The sequence below is a fragment of the Enhydra lutris genome, unplaced genomic scaffold (assembly GCF_002288905.1).
Source record: "Enhydra lutris kenyoni isolate GAN:26980312 unplaced genomic scaffold, ASM228890v2 scaffoldscaffold5, whole genome shotgun sequence".
Lineage (NCBI taxonomy): Eukaryota > Metazoa > Chordata > Mammalia > Carnivora > Mustelidae > Enhydra > Enhydra lutris.
This window is the reverse complement of record NW_019154089.1, coordinates 24,115,870-24,134,162: the sequence shown is the minus strand read 5'-3', so window position 1 is coordinate 24,134,162 and position 18,293 is coordinate 24,115,870.

Sequence of the window (18,293 nt, the reverse complement as noted above, 5' to 3'; positions counted from 1 at the left end):
TGGATAGAACAGATTTCTGCACATTGATTTTGTATATTGCAACTTTACTGAACTCATTTATCTGTTCTAGCATTTTTTTGGTGGAATTTTTCCAGTATTCTATATATAATATCCAGTATTCTATATGCAGTTTTTTGGGTGGAATTTTTCCAGTATTCTACATACAATATCATGTCATCTGCAAATAGTGAAGATTTTACTCCATCCTTACCAAATTAGATGGCTTTTATTTGTTTTTGTTGTCCGATTGCTGTGGCTACGAGTTCCAGTACAATATTGAACAAAAGATTCCAGACTTCAAGTTGTATTACAAAGCTGTAATGATCAAAACAGTATGGTACTGGCATAAAAATAGATAAATAGATCAATAGAACAGAATAAAAGACCCAGAAATAAATTTACAATTATGTGGTTGTTCCAATTTTAGTATATGTGCTGCTGAAGTGAACACTTTACGGCCAATTAATCTTCAACAAAGCAGGAAAGAGTGGGAAAAAAGACCATCCCCTCAACAAAAGGTATTGGGAAAACTGGACAGCTACGTGCAGAAGAATGAAACCAGACCACTTTCTTTCACCATACACTAAAATAAACCCAAAATGGTTTAAAGATCTAACTGTGAGACCTGGAACCATAAAAATCCTAGAACAGAGCATGGGCAGTAAGATCTCTGACATCAGCTGTAAAAACATCTTTCTATATAAGACTCCTGAGGCAAGGGAAACAAAAGCAAAAATAAACTATTGGGACTGCATCAAAATAAATAGCTTCTGCCCAACGAAGGGAATAATCAACAAAACTAAAAGGCAGCCTATGAAATGGGAGAAGGTATTTGCAAATGATATATACACTAAAGGGTTAGTCTTCAAAATACATAAAGAATTTAAGAAACTCAACACCAAAAAAATATAATAATCCAATTAAGAAATGGGCAGAAGATATGAACAGACATTTCTCCAAAGAAGACATCCAGAGGGCCAACAGACACACAAAAAGATGCTTAACATCACTTATCATAAGGGAAATGCAAATCAAAACTATGCTGAGATATCACCTCATACCTGTCAGAATGGCTAAAATAAAAGACACAAGAAACAAGTGTTGGTGAGGATGCAGAGAAAAAGAAACCCTCTTGCACTAGGCAAACTGTTGCAGCCACTATGGGAAAGAGTATGGGGTTCCGGAAAAGGTTAAAAATGGAACTATCCCACAATCCAGTGATTGCATAAATGGGTATTTACAAAAAATACAAAAAACTAATTCTAAGGCATACCTGCACTTCTATGTCTACTGCAGCATTATTTATAATAGCCAAATTACGAAAGCAGTGTCCGTCGAGAGGTGAATGGATGAATAGGCACACACACACACATGCATGTGCACACACATAATGAAATATTATTCAACTATAAAACAGAATGAATTCTTGTGATTTGCGCCAACATACATGGACCTGGATGGTATAATGCTAAGCAAAGTAAACCAGAAAAAGAAAAATGCCATATGATTTCATTCATATGTGTAATTTAAGAAACAAAACAAATGAACAAAGAATAAAAGAGAGAAAGAGAGAGACAAACCAAGAAACAGACGCTTAACCACAGAGCACAAACTGATGGTTAACAGAAGGGAGGTGGGTAGAGGTATGGGTGAAATAAGAGATGGGAATTAGGGAGTACACTCATTGTGATGACTACTGAGTGATATATGGAATTCTCAAAACACTATATTGTACACCTGAAATTAATATGACACTGTATGCTAATTATACTGGAATTAAAGAAAAAGAGCTGCCATGACAGTTTATATTAAGGACAGTTTAAAGTACTTTAGGGAAGTTAGAAAAGATTTGTATGAGGACAAAGATGTGCTGCAGTTGGAAGGAAAGAAGTGGATAGATAAAGAAGGGAAGAACATTCTGTGCAGAGGGATTTGGTATATAAAGATACAATGTCATGGAGGCCTGAGGAAGAACTAACAGTATAATAAAGAAGGAAGAACATTGTGGAAGTGAGGTTTAAGAAAGGGAGACCATCCAGAGCTCTGGAGGATATTGTAAGGATTTTGGTCCTTTCCCCCCTTCTTCTCTAAGGGAATCCTTTGAAAGAGACCATTCTGAGTCACAAAGAAGGTTCTGGGATTGAAAATGTGTGTACATTTTCAAATGCTCCCAGTGCTAGTTGGGCAATACTGGTTGTACTCCTTATCCTTATCTTTATTATGACCACATTCTGAATAGAATGTTCCCTGTTTTTCTTTTTCATTTAATTTTTTTTGTTATTTTTAAGAATGAGGGATAAAACTAATGTATATATGATTATAATACACAGTAGTAAATAGAGGCAAATTTATTGGCACAATGAAATTGTAGGACAGATTTTTCAACAAAAGGTCCATTAGATAATTCATAGATTTTAAGTATGAATATTCTTTCCAAGGAAAAACAATTCTTATACACTAACATGATAGTAATTCTACTCTTATTGGTTGTAAAAATACATTATGGAAAAGTAGTTATAAAATAACCTGTTTAAATAAATGCATTTATAATTGAAATTATAGAAAAGTGATACATTTATGCCCGAGTTTTATTACTCAATTTTTAAAATTATTATTACTTAATCTTTTTAAGTTACATAGACTGATAATATTGGGTAACTCCAAAACAAACAAACGAACAAAACCACACTAATATCTATAGCCTCCAATTCAGGAATCAATGGAAGAACCATTGCAATAGAAATACCAGGTCCTTTGGGCTCTCCTTCAGGAGAAATTGCCATCACGGCTGCCAAGTAACTATAAACTTGGGCAAGTTTCTTGGTCTTTCTGTGATGCCGAATGTTCATCTGCAAAATGAAGGTACTGATTACAGTGGCCACTAAGATCATCTAACATGGTGCCTTTACATACCCTTTAAATTATGATTATGAAAAGACTCTCAATGAACTGCTTTTGGGAGCCTGCCATCAAAACCATCTTCTTTTGTTTAATCTGAGTATCAGTATTAGAGAATAGCACTTTAGGAAAATCGCCAACAAACTGTATCATAATGAATATGCCTTTTTATTCCCTCAGTGTCAGTTATCAAAGTTTGAACTTTTCAAGGTATATCCCATGTATTTTATTGCCACAAAATTCTATCTTCCATCAGATTAAAATCACCAAGAATAATTGCATTATTTTTTTACACTACTATTGATATATGATTTTTTGAAAATATTAATTGATGTGCACATCTGGTTAAAAGATGTCTCCCCTGCTTTTTCTCTAAGTACTTGACTAACTTCTTAATTCTGAGGGATCAACACTAATTTCCAGTGTTTACCAGCAATCATAGATGACTAGCAGTTAAAAAGCCATCAGCCCTGTCACATTTTTCAAAGAACATAATCCCTTTCCAGATGGCCCTTCATTTGGCTAATGGAGAGCCTAAGGGGATAAAAATGTCACCTGTTGTAGCTAGTCAACAGTATTAATAAAAACACAAAAATAGACCATTCATACAATGGCAACAACCCAAAAACAGATTTGAGTTCCTTTGCTGAGTTCATTTGCAATGATCATCATTTTAGCATTTTAAAGTTTCCAGTTCCTCTAATGTTCCAACGCTATTTTTAAAAAAACACCAAAAGATATTAGAAAATAAAAAGTTATTTTTAAAAGCTAAGAATGCTTTAAATATTTGTACCACATAAAACAGGTAGTTTTAAAAATGTATTTCTCATGTGTAAGAGAATAATAACGTAAAGAAACACCCATGCCTCTTTTTTGAAACTCTGGTAAGAGGTGGACAACTTTACCTTTTCTAATTCATCTCTACTAAATTACATTTCACAAACTAAGCCAATCCAACACAAATACTGTTTTTTTAAAAGGTTCTTTCCCTTTTCCTATTCTCTAATTTTATACAAGAGATGCCTTCCGTCTGCAGTGTATTCTTTACCTGGTAAACTCTGACTGATCATTCAAATCCCAACTCACAACCCCCATCTTTAAATTTCCATTATTTTTATCCATATTTTGAGTGACTAACAAGGTCACGTGTGCTTGAAAATGAAATGCATGAATGGCTGACCATTGCAAGGAGATTTTTCTGAAGCCATCTTTTCAGAAGATGTTGAGTCTAATTTAGAGGTTAATCCAAAATCACAAGTGTATCAGTTAAATTCTTTCTGAGTCATTTGCTTTTAATTTGTATGGCAAATTTATATCTTTGTTACTATAGAGTTTAAAATGTAGCAAGACAATATACATTTTAAATATTCTACTATAATCTATTTTTTATTTTTTTCCTTGTCATTCATTTGTATTGTTTCTCAAATTCCACATAAAAATGAAATCAAATGGTATTTGTTTTTCTTTGTTCTTATTTCACTTACCATTATACCTTCTAGGTCCATCCATGTTGTTCTAAATGGCAAAATCTTATTTTTTGTGTGCGGTTGAGTAATATTCCATTGTGAATATACAACACATCTTCTTTACCCATTCATCTATGGATAGATCCTTAGGTTGTTTTCATATCTTGGCTATTATAAATAATGCTGCAATAAACACATAGGTGCATACATTTTTTTCAAGTAGTGTTCTCATTTTCTTTGGGTAAATAGTAGTGGAATTACTGAGGCATATGGTAGTAATTCCATTTTTAATTTTTTGAGGAACCTCTGTACTGTTTTCCACAATGACTGTTTCCCATCAACAGTGCATGAGAGTTTCTTTTTTTCCACATCCTCACTGACACTTTTTATTTCTTGTTTTTTTGTTTTTTTTTTGTTTTTTTTATAATAGCCATTCAGACAGGTATAAAGTGACATCTCACTATGGTTTCAATTTGCATTTCCCTGATGATTAGTGATGTTGAGCATCTATTCATGTGTCTGTGGCCATTTATATGTCTTCTTTGGAAAAGATGTTATCAGGTCCCCTGCCCATTTTTAAATTGGATTATTTGTTGTTTTTTGGTTTTTGGTGCTGAGTTGCATAAGTTCTTTATATATTTTGGATACTAATCCTTATTGGATGCATCATTTGCAAATAGATTTTCCCATGCAGTAGGTTGCCTTGTCATTTTGTTGATGGTTTTCTTCACTGTGCAAAAACTTTTTATTTTGTTATGGTCTCAATAGTTCAATTTTTTTAAAAATTCCCCTTGCCTAAGGAGACACAGCTAGAAAAATGTTTCTATGACTCATATCAAATAAATTACTCCCTATGTGTTTTTCTAGGAGTTTAACGGTTTCAGGTCTCACATTTAGGTCTTTAACCCATTTTGAGTTTATTTTTGTGTATGGTATAAAAACAAAAAAATAGATTCGGAAATACAGAGAACAAGCCCAGTGGGTGTCAGAGGGGAGGTCACTGGGGGAATGGGTGAAATAGATAAAGGAGGTAGTAGATTTGTGATGAGCACTGAGTAATGTATAGAATTGTTGAGTTATTATATTGTACACCTGAATCTAATATAACACTCCATGTTCATTATACTTCAATTAAAAAAAAAACTTACTAGAAATAAAACAAGCCAGTCCTGTTAGTTTATTCTACCTTATTTTTTGTTGTTTCAGTGAAGTAAAACCAAGGCACAAACATTCCCTAATTTTCTTTTTTATAGCATAAGAACATTCCAAAATGATATTTTATGTATTTCAAATCATCAGAATTTTTATTTTTCTAGTTTTCTAGAGTGCTATACTTTTTCTTCTTAAAAGTCATAGGATATATTGAAAGCTAAGTTCAATAATACACATGAATAATATCATTATCTTTTTGCAGCCCTTAAGGGATATGGTAAATATTCAACAAGTCTCAGTAGTCCATTGAACAATTCACTAACAAAGAGGAAAAATAACATTTTTCTTCCAGGTCTAATTATGATACCAGTGTCCATTCAACTACCTTTAATTATCAAGAAGGGACATAATTAATAGAGGGAGCTATTCCCACCAATAGCTACATACATAAGGTAAAACCACAAGATGAGAAACTGGTTTAAATAGTCACACAATTAAATGTACTGTGAATTGAAATACTGCTTTATGAATTTATTACTTTGTTTTTGATATTTGTCTAAAATATGTAATAAAGCTTTCAGGGATAAGTTTAAAATTAATTATAACAATAGGAACTTTGGAGAAGATGTAAAATTCTCTTAAATGAGTAAGATTCCTAATCTAGCCTTATACAAGAAGGAACATGTCCTTCAGTTGAAATGAAACATAACAAAACAAAACAAAACAAAACAGCCTTGATGTTAGCATTTTATTTTGTGTCTTAGAAACAATATTTCAAAGTAATTGACTAAGAGTCTTGGCCAAATTCCTCTTTGCATTCTTGCAAATTTAATTTAAAAAATTTCAAATAGTAATATTTTATTTTCTAGAGCTCTTTGTTTTAGCCTTGTAGCAAACCAAAATGATTATACATCCCATATTGAGTACTTATATTACTTAATTTTATGTTTTAGTTTGAAACCCATTGGGGCCACCATACTGTTTGACATTTTAGAATCCCTGGGAAACATATATTCACACTTTCATCTCTAACCTTATCTTGTTTTTTGTTTTTGTTTTTGTTTTTCTGAATTGCTCCTTATACCAGTTTCAATTCAGTGTGTTTCCAACAGGTGCTTTTTGTCTGCAGCTGCTGTACCTTATGGCAAACAAACTGGAAAAAAAGATCCTAACCAGAAAGATATATATACTTCGGAGTTTACAAAATAAATCAGCAAAGAAGGCCATCTATTATATATTTCCAAACACTTTTGGCAATAATCTCTAAAGGAATCAGTTAAAGAAGTAAATATATTCCCTCTTAATAGAGGGCTGAACGATAAAACACTTTAGGTAGACTTTGCTTCTAACTAAATATTAGTTGTTCTAACTGCATTATAAAATAGAGATTATGATTTCTAAATACCAAGGACTATTATAAAGATTGCATGAGGTGATTCATTGAAAGTATTCAGCACATTATTTGGGAAATAACAAATCCTTGATGAATGTTATATAATAATTATATTAAGATTTGTGGGAAAAAATTATTTAGGAACAGCCTGCCTGCATGTAATATATTAGAGTAAGTGCAAGTACTTTAAGTTTTAGTTACATGTATAAATGTCTCTTTGGGTTATGGGATATAGAATTCTCTGTTTTCACCTAAATTGGATATATAAAATAATTTTCTTATCTACCAGCTGTGATCATCATTTTTTGTAGAGAAGAAAAAAAAAACCAAACTAGAATGGTATTTGCTTTCCTAACAAGACAACTATTGCACTGATAAAGGTACATTTTTAAAAATAAGAAAGAAAAAATAACTATTCCTTTCTCATTTTTATGAATACAGTAGTCTCATTAGATACAAGTACTATTGTATTTCTTTGAATAATTCAGGGACTAACAAAAGAACATCTGTGAATCAAAGTACTACCACTTGAAATTTAAATTTGCATGAATGAGTTAAAACAGAACATTAACTACCACCAATATTATAGAATTAGCCAATTATGAAAATGATCATCCTCATTTACCAAAGTCATTTGGAGATATTACAAGGATGTTGTCCAAGGTCATTGTAATTGACAAGTGAAATGTACAGTCTGCTTTTTTGATTCAATTTTGTTGCTAATTGATACATTTGAATGGATAAGATAGTAACTATCTGGTATTAGACTTAATTTCTTAAATGCTTTAAAAGAATATTTCAGACACTTCACAGACATTTAATTATTTGTCTATTTTTCATTTTTTTTTTCATCCTATAAGTTACCTATATTTGGAAACCGCATTTCTCTTGTCCATTGCTATATCTTCAGTTCTAGCAGTAATGCCTGGGATGCAATAAGTGGTCATAAGTATCTCTTAATAGACAAATCCTTCTTGAAACATGAAGCAAGGCCAAGCAACTACTTCTGTAACATTGAGTTTGGAGTTTTTTGAAGACCTACAAAAATTCCCTTAAGAAACCTTAATGGACAGTTGGTGGAGCCTGTGCCTCTTGATCTCTGGGCCCTGAGTTCAAGCCCCAAGTCAGGCATAGAGCTCACTTAAAAAAACAAACAAACCTTAATAGAGTATGTACAGAGAAATACGCTAGTTACTATGGGGAATATAGACTATGAATTGAAATTTATACTTTGCCCCCGGGAGTTTACAATACAGTAAGTGAACTAACAAACAATAATAAATTATACATACATTATGAGAAGTAAAAATAAGTACTGAGGGCATAAAAATCAGCAATGATTAGAATAATCAAGAATAGTTCTGGAAGATTAAGTAAATCGGTGTGTCAGTGGTGATAAAAAGAAAATTATGCAGATAAAAACTTAATGGAAGCAAGATCAACTTGACATGGTCCCTCCCAGACGGGATATATAGGCAAGAAAGGTTGAAAGAGAGAGATAGGTGATACCAGACTGGATGGAGGGTGAGAGAAAGAGGGAGAGAGAATGAGAATGACAGCAAAAATAATTATGGTTTTAAGGGGAAAAATCAGTAAGAAAAGGAACGCAGAAGGAGAAGCTGGTTTGAATGCAAATGGTGAATGATGCTTTTAAGATAGCATGTTAGGGTTATTTTCTAGGATCCTGTTTTAGCTAAGTGCATTAGTGACAATTTTGCTGCTATAATATAAAATGGTTAGGGGAGCACTGAGGAATGTGTAGGTAAAAGCCTAGATAATTGAGATTTATTTTAGTGAAGTGAGCTTTCATATTAGTACCATGTGGAATGTGATGCTGTTAAAGTTCACTATAGTGTTGCCAGTTATGTGATAATTTACTGGTAAATGTGACAATTTGACCTACATTTAGTAATGAATGATAAATCTTAAGTAGGTGATAATTTTGCTCCCTTATTGTCAATATTGGAATATATCATGAACTATATGTTCAAGTATCGACACATTACAAAATTGTAGGTTAGCTCCTACTATGCTTCAGGCACTTACTAAGGGCAGAGCAAAATCAGGAATAAAATTAAGTTTGCAATTTGAGGGAGAAGTAGATGCACATTTAATACAGTGTAATCCAATATTTTAAGTGCTTCACCACCAATATAAACAAATTACCAGGACTGGACAGAGGACAGAGTGGCATTTATCCTGAATTGAGGAGGATTCAGAAATCTGCAGAGAGAGTTCACTTGAAATGTGCCTTAAGCAAAGACAGTGTTAGAACAAATGAAAAAAAAAGGGCAAGGAGAATAAAATTGGGAGAGGAGAGTATAGAAAGATCATGAATAAATTATCAGAGGGATTAACAAACATCATTTGTTTTATGAATGCTATATATCATGAAGGAGCTTAAATATTAGAAATAGAAAAGTTGGAAGGGAACACAGATTCCAATTGAGCTTTGTACTGCATTGTGCATTGTGCTTCTCAAGAGGTAAAAGTGAATTATTCAGCAGAAGGGGATAGATAGTAATAGCAGTACCTAGACCTCTGGTAGGCAATAGAAAAAATGCTTTTTCTTTGTGCCTAAGCAGTAGATTCCACCGGTCTGGGTCTCAGTGTGGGGCTTTTCCAGAAAACAGGTAATGTTCAGAGAGACTAGGTAACTTTGAAGTTAAATTTGGGGTGGTATTTTTGGGGTAACATATAGTGGAAAGTAGTAAATCATCATGGTGTTGCAACCTGAAGAACCCATTTTCAAAAAGCAAGTGAAGGCATATATAAGGCAATACCCACACATACCTACACATATGTATTTATATACATATCTACTCACCCACATACATCTATAGACACAGACATACACATCCATTTGGACAAAGTTTCACGTTGTATATGCAGATTTATTGTATTCTTTTAAAGTTTCCATAATATTCCATGGCATGGTATAACAAAATAATTTCATTATTTCCTTATGGAGCATTTTTTCCATTTTTTTGAACTTGCAGTGAATAATATAATAAACATCATACATATGACCTTGCCTTCATTTATTTGTACCTAGTAAATACTCTGCTATTTACTCATTTTTTAAAAATCTCATTTTCTCTTTCTCTTAAATTTGGGTGGATAATAATGTTAGCAATTAATAACATTTTTTGTTTCTAGTACTTATAATTTCAACTCTAAAGTTAATACATTAGAAGAACTATATGAAGTAAATTTGATTGGGAACAAATGTCCTTGTAATGAGATTTTAATAGAAATTCCCTTAGGAATGAATCATTCTGTGTATTGCTCTAGATGATATTTAACATGAATTAAGAAATGTCCCTTCTATTTTAAACTTATTCAATTTCAAAACAATCAAGAATAGCTCTTAAATATTAATGTATTTGTGTTTTTTATGCATCAAATGAAATCATTGTAAGGTTATTTTTCCCCTTTTATTCTCTTAACAGAGCAAATTCTATTAATAAAGTTCCAGGTACTGGGACGCCTGGGTGGCTCAGTTGGTTAAGCAGCTGCCTTTGGCTCAGGTCATGATCCCAGCGTCCTGGGATCGAGTCCCACATTGGGCTCCTTGCTTGGCAGGGAGCCTGCTTCTCCCTCTGCCTCTGCCTGCCACTCTGTCTGCCTGTGCTTGCTCTCTCTCTCTCTCTCTCTGACAAATAAATAAACAAAATCTTTAAAAAAAATAAAAAAAATAAAGTTCCAGGTACTGATTCATCCCTTAATTCCTAGAATAATCTCTAATTTATATTTATGTCTTATTAATTTAATATTCTATGATACAAAACTTACTGATACTTGTATATGTAATTTACATCTTTACATGAGTGTTTATATGCTCATATGCATTTCCTCTGAACCTTTTTCTCTAAAACAAATACAGATTTTTCTGTTATTTTATATTCCAGTTTAATAACAGAAATATTAAAATTTTCACCTCTACTATATCTGGCCTTCATGCCATTTATGGTGTGTACCCATATTTTCTATTTCTTTCTAAGTTAGTTTAGGTGACTGATACATTCTTAAAAATCTGTTAACTTCATTTCACTCATTTAATCTAGATTGTTAAATTTATTGGTGTAAATTTACATGTCTTTCCCAATTACTTTTTAAAAAAACAGCATTTATGGTTTTATGATGGCAATATTCCCAAACAAGTTATTCACACTCATGGACTCTTCAAAAGCTCTTCTTAATTCCCCTAATGGCATGTATGTAATTCACCTAGCTCTGTCAATTAATTTAAGTCAGAAGGCAAAACTTTTTTCAAATAAAGTATCAATATTATTTTTGGAGTCAAATCCAAATTTTAATTTTTTTTTTAAAAACAAAATAAGAGACATTAAAAAGCTTCGAATTTTTGGACCATACTCCAGTTCCTAAGGGATATACATATTCTCCCTTCAAATTAGAAGTATGAAAGAAGAACATTTTGTGAAGCACAGGGGAAAACAATTTGGTTGGAGATACAAAAATGTCAGGCTTGATATCGTTTCTTGTTCCCTCAGCTGTAACAGACATTATCAATCAATGAATTCACTAGGTATTCCTGATGTTACCTGTAATTGATTACCATTAGAAAGAGCAATGGAACCTTATTCTTGCACAGAAAATCAAGAAAGTTAGTTTCAAGATTCTACCATGATCCTGAACATCACTTTAGTTTTGGCCAAATCACTCACTTACAGATTTTTCATCTATGGCCAAGAGGCCATTCTAAGTTCCACTGGAATTTAGCGGTTTGTCTCATTAGGCTACTTAGGAGGCTATGATAAAGCAGTAGAAGCATCAGGCATCTAAATAGATTTATCATCACCGTAACTGCACAAAATCTAACTAAGGAATATCTTTCAGATACTTCTACCTCCAGTTCTTCAAGTGTTAGTGTGTATTTTTTTTTTTTTTAATTTGTGGAGAGAAAGAAGATATATACATGGGAAGGAATTTAAGATGCCCACAGATCTCATCCAAAATCAAATTCCTAGTCAGACAAGAATGATAAAAACAACAAAAAACACATAAATAAAAAACCCGATAAGATTGAAGTATATACGAAAGCTAGAAGACAAAACGTGACATTATGGTATCATTCTGTCCTAAATTGCAAGGTTATATCAAGTACATTCTCTTTTATTCTAGCTTTCTCTGAATAGCTTTCTTTAATTCCTTGCAGTCCCTGCAGTATTATCATAGGTTCTCTATAATCATAGTATTGTGGCAATCTATGATTATTATAATTTATACCTAGGATTTCAATATTATTTTTCTGATCATTTTCTTATCCTGGTGGAATTTTCTAAAATATTTGTTTAAATTGCCTTTTTTTTTTTTTTTTAGGTTTAAAAACTAGAAACAGAGAATAACTAATATCTGGGTTAATATAACATGTAGGTGCCATATTCTTTAACATTTACTATTAAAGAATAATAAAGCTCCAGAGGGGGAAAGACTCACTAAAAATAGGTGGGATTTAAAATTATATTTTTCAGCCTGCTAATTTATCATATGGAGTAAAAATAAGCCATAGGTAGGAAATGGAAACTCCACCAAATAACCTCTGTGTTTGAGTAAACTTAATTATACAGCACACCATAAAATGACAGTAATATTAGAGAGGAAAAGTAGCAATTTCAGATGTGCAATAACTGCTTTTTACAGGGATAGAAATTACATCAAGCACATATACCTATTCAGTCTAATACTGTTTTCTAGCAAGAGTCAGTGGGATTCATAGTCAAGGGGAGAGAAGGATTTAACTAAGCAGAAATCTGCTTAGTTCAGAAAAGGCTTGCCTACAAAAACCACTGAATGTAAGTGTTTTCATTTGCTAATACATAATAAATATCTTAATATAAAAATTCACATTTAATCTTTAAATGTATGTGTACACATGTAAATGTAATAGCTTCAATCAAAACCATTATTAACAGATGAATTCTTGGCTCTTAAAGGAGCTCTGAAATGCTTTTTATTACATCTGATCTATGTGTGTATCACCTAGAATAACTTTATGAGGATAGCATCCTATTATGAATTTAATTGGATGAATCTTAATGCTTCTAAAGAGGCTTTTATATAATCACGCCAAAAATCTTTCATTTAAAAATTCAGAAGATTGTTATTGACTTCTTGTTTTAAATTGAAAAGAGTATTATTGACTTTCTGCCTTCTATTATGATTTTTCTTAATTTAAGGGAAATTAACATAATATCTTTCTTGGTATGTTGGTATTTGGTTTTTTGTTATTAGTTTATTAGTGTATCAATCATGACCTTGCTTGATATCTATGCCTAAAGGTTTCTATAAAGAACAATTCTTGCCATACAAACCTTGTTTAGAGTGATAGCTCTGCCACTTACTATCAATGTGACCTCAGGGAAATTCTCTAAAATTGAATCTATTTCCTCATCTATAAAATTGGTGTATTAATCTCCACAAATTTTATAATTGTTATCCAGAGTAGAAATGATGCATGTACAACTGTTGCTACATCGCTAAGCAAATATTTGGTTGATAAATTACCAATAGCTGTTATTTCTTTTATCATCATATACATGGCGTGATACACACTTGACAGGAGTTCTAATTTCAGTTTTAAATTTCTCTGTTGACTTTGGATAAAATGAACATTTTGGGGGCATTTATAATATCAGTTGTGTTAATCAGATTATTGCAGAATCTTCAGATTCTATTATAATATGTGCCTTGATACTATGTATGTCAGATAATTATTATCTCACATAAATATGACATAGAGTTGTGTTTCAAGAAACAAAATTATGATTGTGGCATAAAAATATCACAGGTTACTAGATAGAAGTGTTACCTGACTGAAAACACAAGATGCAGTCCTTTAAGGCTAAAGTAATTGGAAGGGGAGATTGTTTAAAAGAAAAGTGATTATCAGAGTACCCTAATTTTGTGCTCATGGAATTAAAAAGAGGAATAGAGGCTTAATGTAGGAAGAATGGGCCCACACTCAGCTTTAATAGAACACAGTGACCTTCCTGCTAATCCTGATAAGTAGGCATTGGTGAATGGATAAAGTCTTATGTTTCCAGTGTCATTGGCCATAGGTTTTCATCAGCTGGGGAAAAAAATATATCCCTACTTGTCTGTTAATGCCTAAAATTATTTTATCAGGTGTCAAAGTTTTTTGTTATTCAACTAGAGGGTGAAAAAGCTCTATGCTTTTCAGTATGTTTTAAGATGATCTGATAAGCAAGTTCATGTTATCCCTCGGCGCGTATATTTATGGCCTGTTTATATTATAAATACACTCCCTTCTTCCTTTCTCTTCTCACTCCTTTCTTCCATCCTACTCACTTTATCTGCCTACTCACCTAGCTTCCCTTATTCTTTCCTACATACTTATCTGGAGATGGATTGCTCATGTCCTCTTGTAGGAAGTATTTACTTTTATCTTTGTTTAATGTCTAAGAATGTTAGGACTGAGGACCTAAGTTTCTTTATTTTCTCTGGGGATATTTGGTACATTATAGAATATAACCAACAAGTGACATATTGGACAATTTGTAAAATAGAATCAGCTTTCTTCCATAAATGTGAATATGTGTTCTTTAGAGAGAACATTTGGAAATATTCGCTCATCTCTTAGGTCATTGGCCACACATGCTATATAGCATATTTAGTGAAGGTAAAGCAGGAATAATAGGATATTACTCTTGGAAGACTGAAAAATATGACAGGACATTTTTAGGATGACTGTGATAATTGGTAATTGCCTACTTTGAAATTGACAATGTGTTAAGCCCTTAATATACATTAACTCTAACCTTACAGCAACTCTGGGCTGGTAGATGATGTGATCCATCTTATTGAGAAAAAAAAATGATCATCAAAAAATCAAGGATTAAATCCACATTCAATAGTAATAAACAATAAAGTGAGTATTTAAATTATATATGTAGGTGATTTTATGATAACTCCAGAGCCAATGGAATCAACTTTTTACTACCTACTTTTAATTTTTCTATCATTATATAAACATTATTTCTGTTTTTTACGCCTGTAAGGGTTATTACAAAAATAAAGTGAAAAAACTCTGAAGATATGATATCAGTATTTTAGATGTCAATTTGTTTTCTAATTTTTTAAAGTGGAAATAATTTTCATACTTGTAGGAACTAAGTAGTCAATAAGAAGAGGTCAAATATATTCCGATGTGTTGTCATTCAAGACTTAAGTAGTGCTTTTCAGATTGAGGTAAGCATCTATCACCAGCTGTGTGAGCTCAAGGGAAAAAAAAAAACATGTTGCAAGAGTTCATTATTTTTCTCCATTTCTAGCCACTGTCCCTATTCAGGTATAGCAGCACAGATGGTGTTGTGGTAAAGACACATAACACTGTCAGGAGCTGTAACATATGGCACAAATCTGGCATTCCACGTTCCCACAAGTTTCAAGGTTAAGACAGAAACTTGTCACTTTCCTGACATTCAATTAACTTCTTTCCTTTGTTTTTACATTAAAATATGAAAGGATCTTTCATGAGATATTTTTTCCATAATTAACTCATTCCCGTGACTTATTTTTTATTTCACTAACATTGATCTAATGGTGTTTTGAATTATTTTACTGTATCCTGTGTTATATGATCAGTACATTCTTAGAAATTATTCCATTAGAAATTGAATTATACTCAGATACATTAAAGAAACTTTAAAAAGGGGTCAATGTATGATGCTTTTGCAAAGTTTTACCTTCCTTCTCATATATGTAGTTTTCATACATATGGTTTACTTCAGGTAAAAATGTTAATATACTTATTTTCATCAGTAAATTATAGGTTTGTTGTAAGGTTTAGATATGAAAATGTTCTTTCCTGGGAATATAAATTACAAAATTTCATAGGACTATAATCTCAAAAATTGCATGATAAAAAGTTTCTACTAAGAATAAAAAAAGCAGTAAATATCAGGCAATGAAGGGAAAAATGTGGTATGCCATAAAGCACATGTAGAAATAACTCTAAAATAATGGGCTCTCCTTCTGGGAGAAAGAAATTTTCCTTTGAAATTCAATAACTTATTCATGTTTGCTCTCATAGTCTTCATCTAGATGACCCTTCATCACAGGGTACAGAACAATGAGCCATCTTTCAGTGCAAAAAACTAATTAGAGAAATTTTAAAAATGTATCCGAGTATAGAGGGTATGTAACTCAACATGCATGCTGAAGGGTATTGATGAGAGTGCTTTCCCATAATGGCTGAATAAATTTTCTCTTTTGGATGAGCACCACTGGAGTAGAGGAATAGAATTAAATTGTTTGTTTTCAGAAAGTTATCTTTAGATTTCCAAAACATTGAACCTCAAAGGCTAATGTTTATAAGGAGCTGAAAGCTGTGTTATATTTAGGACTACATAAAATATCTTCTTAAATATCTCTGAACCAAGTTTGATTATTAGACAGACATGCTGTTTCTCAAATTCAGTTTCTCAAAGGAATTAACAAAGTCAGCTATATTTTTGTGGACCAAATGGGAATTGGTGGACCAATTTTTGGGGGGTTTTGTGGACCAAATCTGGAACCTGATATGTCACTATACATGTTATTCTCACATGAGAATAACATGTATAGTGACATATCAGGTTCCAGAGAGATTTTGAATGAGGGAGATGATGGGAAAAAATCCAATATATTGGAATTGAAAGAATTTTCCATTACATTTCAAATAAACATGTATAAAAGTACCAGTGAAAACCACTGAGTCCTTTTATTGGAGGTAAACCTAGAATCAACAGTGTCAAGAGTGTAACCTGGCCACCAAGATTGATTGTAGTTCACATTAATAGAGCTATTATACTCAGAAAATGGTTATAATAGGCATTGCATAATTTGGGTTTTATTACTTCCCCAGCTTTATTTTTCACCATTCATCTAGCTTGCACTCTGAAATCCAGTCATAGTAAGTTTTGCTTCATTTCTCAAAGGCAATGTTCTTTCTTTCTTACTTCAGTGGTGGAAATCCGTTCTTGGCTTGATACTTCAGATTTCACCCTAGAGACCCCATGATCAAGTTTGTTGTCTTTATGGATTCCTGCTGCACTCCATATTTAGTACTTAGTATTTAGTATTTAGTAATTCTGTCCTGATCACACTGCATTGAAATTTTGCCTCCTTTCCTTGATTTCCCCCATTAGACTTTAAGCTCTATGGAGACAGAGCCATGTCTATTTTTGTGATCAGCATTGCATCTTCTATGACTCATAAAGTGTCTGGAACACATGTATCTATTGAGTAATAGTGTTCAAGTAAGGAAAGAGATTGTCCAATCCATTGTACCTATGCAAACAATTGCAAAATAAAGTGCTCTGTTTTAGAATATCACATGTAAAGTATCTGGCTAAATAATGTACCCAGAGGAGAAGCTACCAGTAGGGTTAGGGGAAAATATCCTATATATGACAGAACAGTTATCTTCAGTTAGAAGACAACCACTAGATAGGCTACAGTATTTTTTTTTTTTAAACCATGGAAGGACAATTAGAAATGTTGTAGGCACCACTAGAAGACATAACTAATCTTGGTGGATGAAAGTAATAGAAATATTAGTTCTACTTCAGCAAAGAAAATATTATCTAATGATTAGCTCTGTTAGAAAATAGAATGGGCTCTTCTGGCACAAGTTCTTTGTCATTGGAATTTCCACTTGTGTTGGAAGAATTGTAAGTTCATGGAATATAAAAAGAGTAAGAGTTTTGTAGGGGAGGAAAACTCATTTTCCCTATACCCTTCTAGATTCTTGGCTAAGACACCACACCCCTCTCTGTAAAAAAAGACATTAACAAGAGAAAAACAAACAGAAGAATAACATGTATATCTCCTGTATAAATGGGAGATACCCAAGAAAACCGATTAACTTCAGTTAATAGCCCAAGCCATCACCTTAAATACCATTTGCAGAGAGAGACATAAGAAGTTGAGGGGTGGAGAGCCATTTATGAGAGGTTATCAGGCATAGCACAGTAAATTTAGAGTATGGTTGTTATGCAAATTTAAGTCCTTACCTTCTCCATTAATAAGAATTTGTAGAGATTTTTAGTCATCCTCTTCCTGGTACAGAGAGGGAGATAGCCTTATAAATGGAGATTTCGCCTTTAAAAATAAATGTCTCTTACAAAAAGATGATTTGTACTCATTTGCAGAGCTTCTTCTGTTTCTTAAATACAATCAGCCTAAAATAATCCTTATGCCAAAGAGGCACATTTTGGGGTGGCAAATTCTGTTCCACTTCAGTTTTGAAGACATATTTAAGATTACATGGGATACATATCTGAGGTTACATAAATCTCAGATATGTAAATTTGGAGTAAACCAGGCTAAAGAAAAGAAAATGAAGCAGAATATATTGG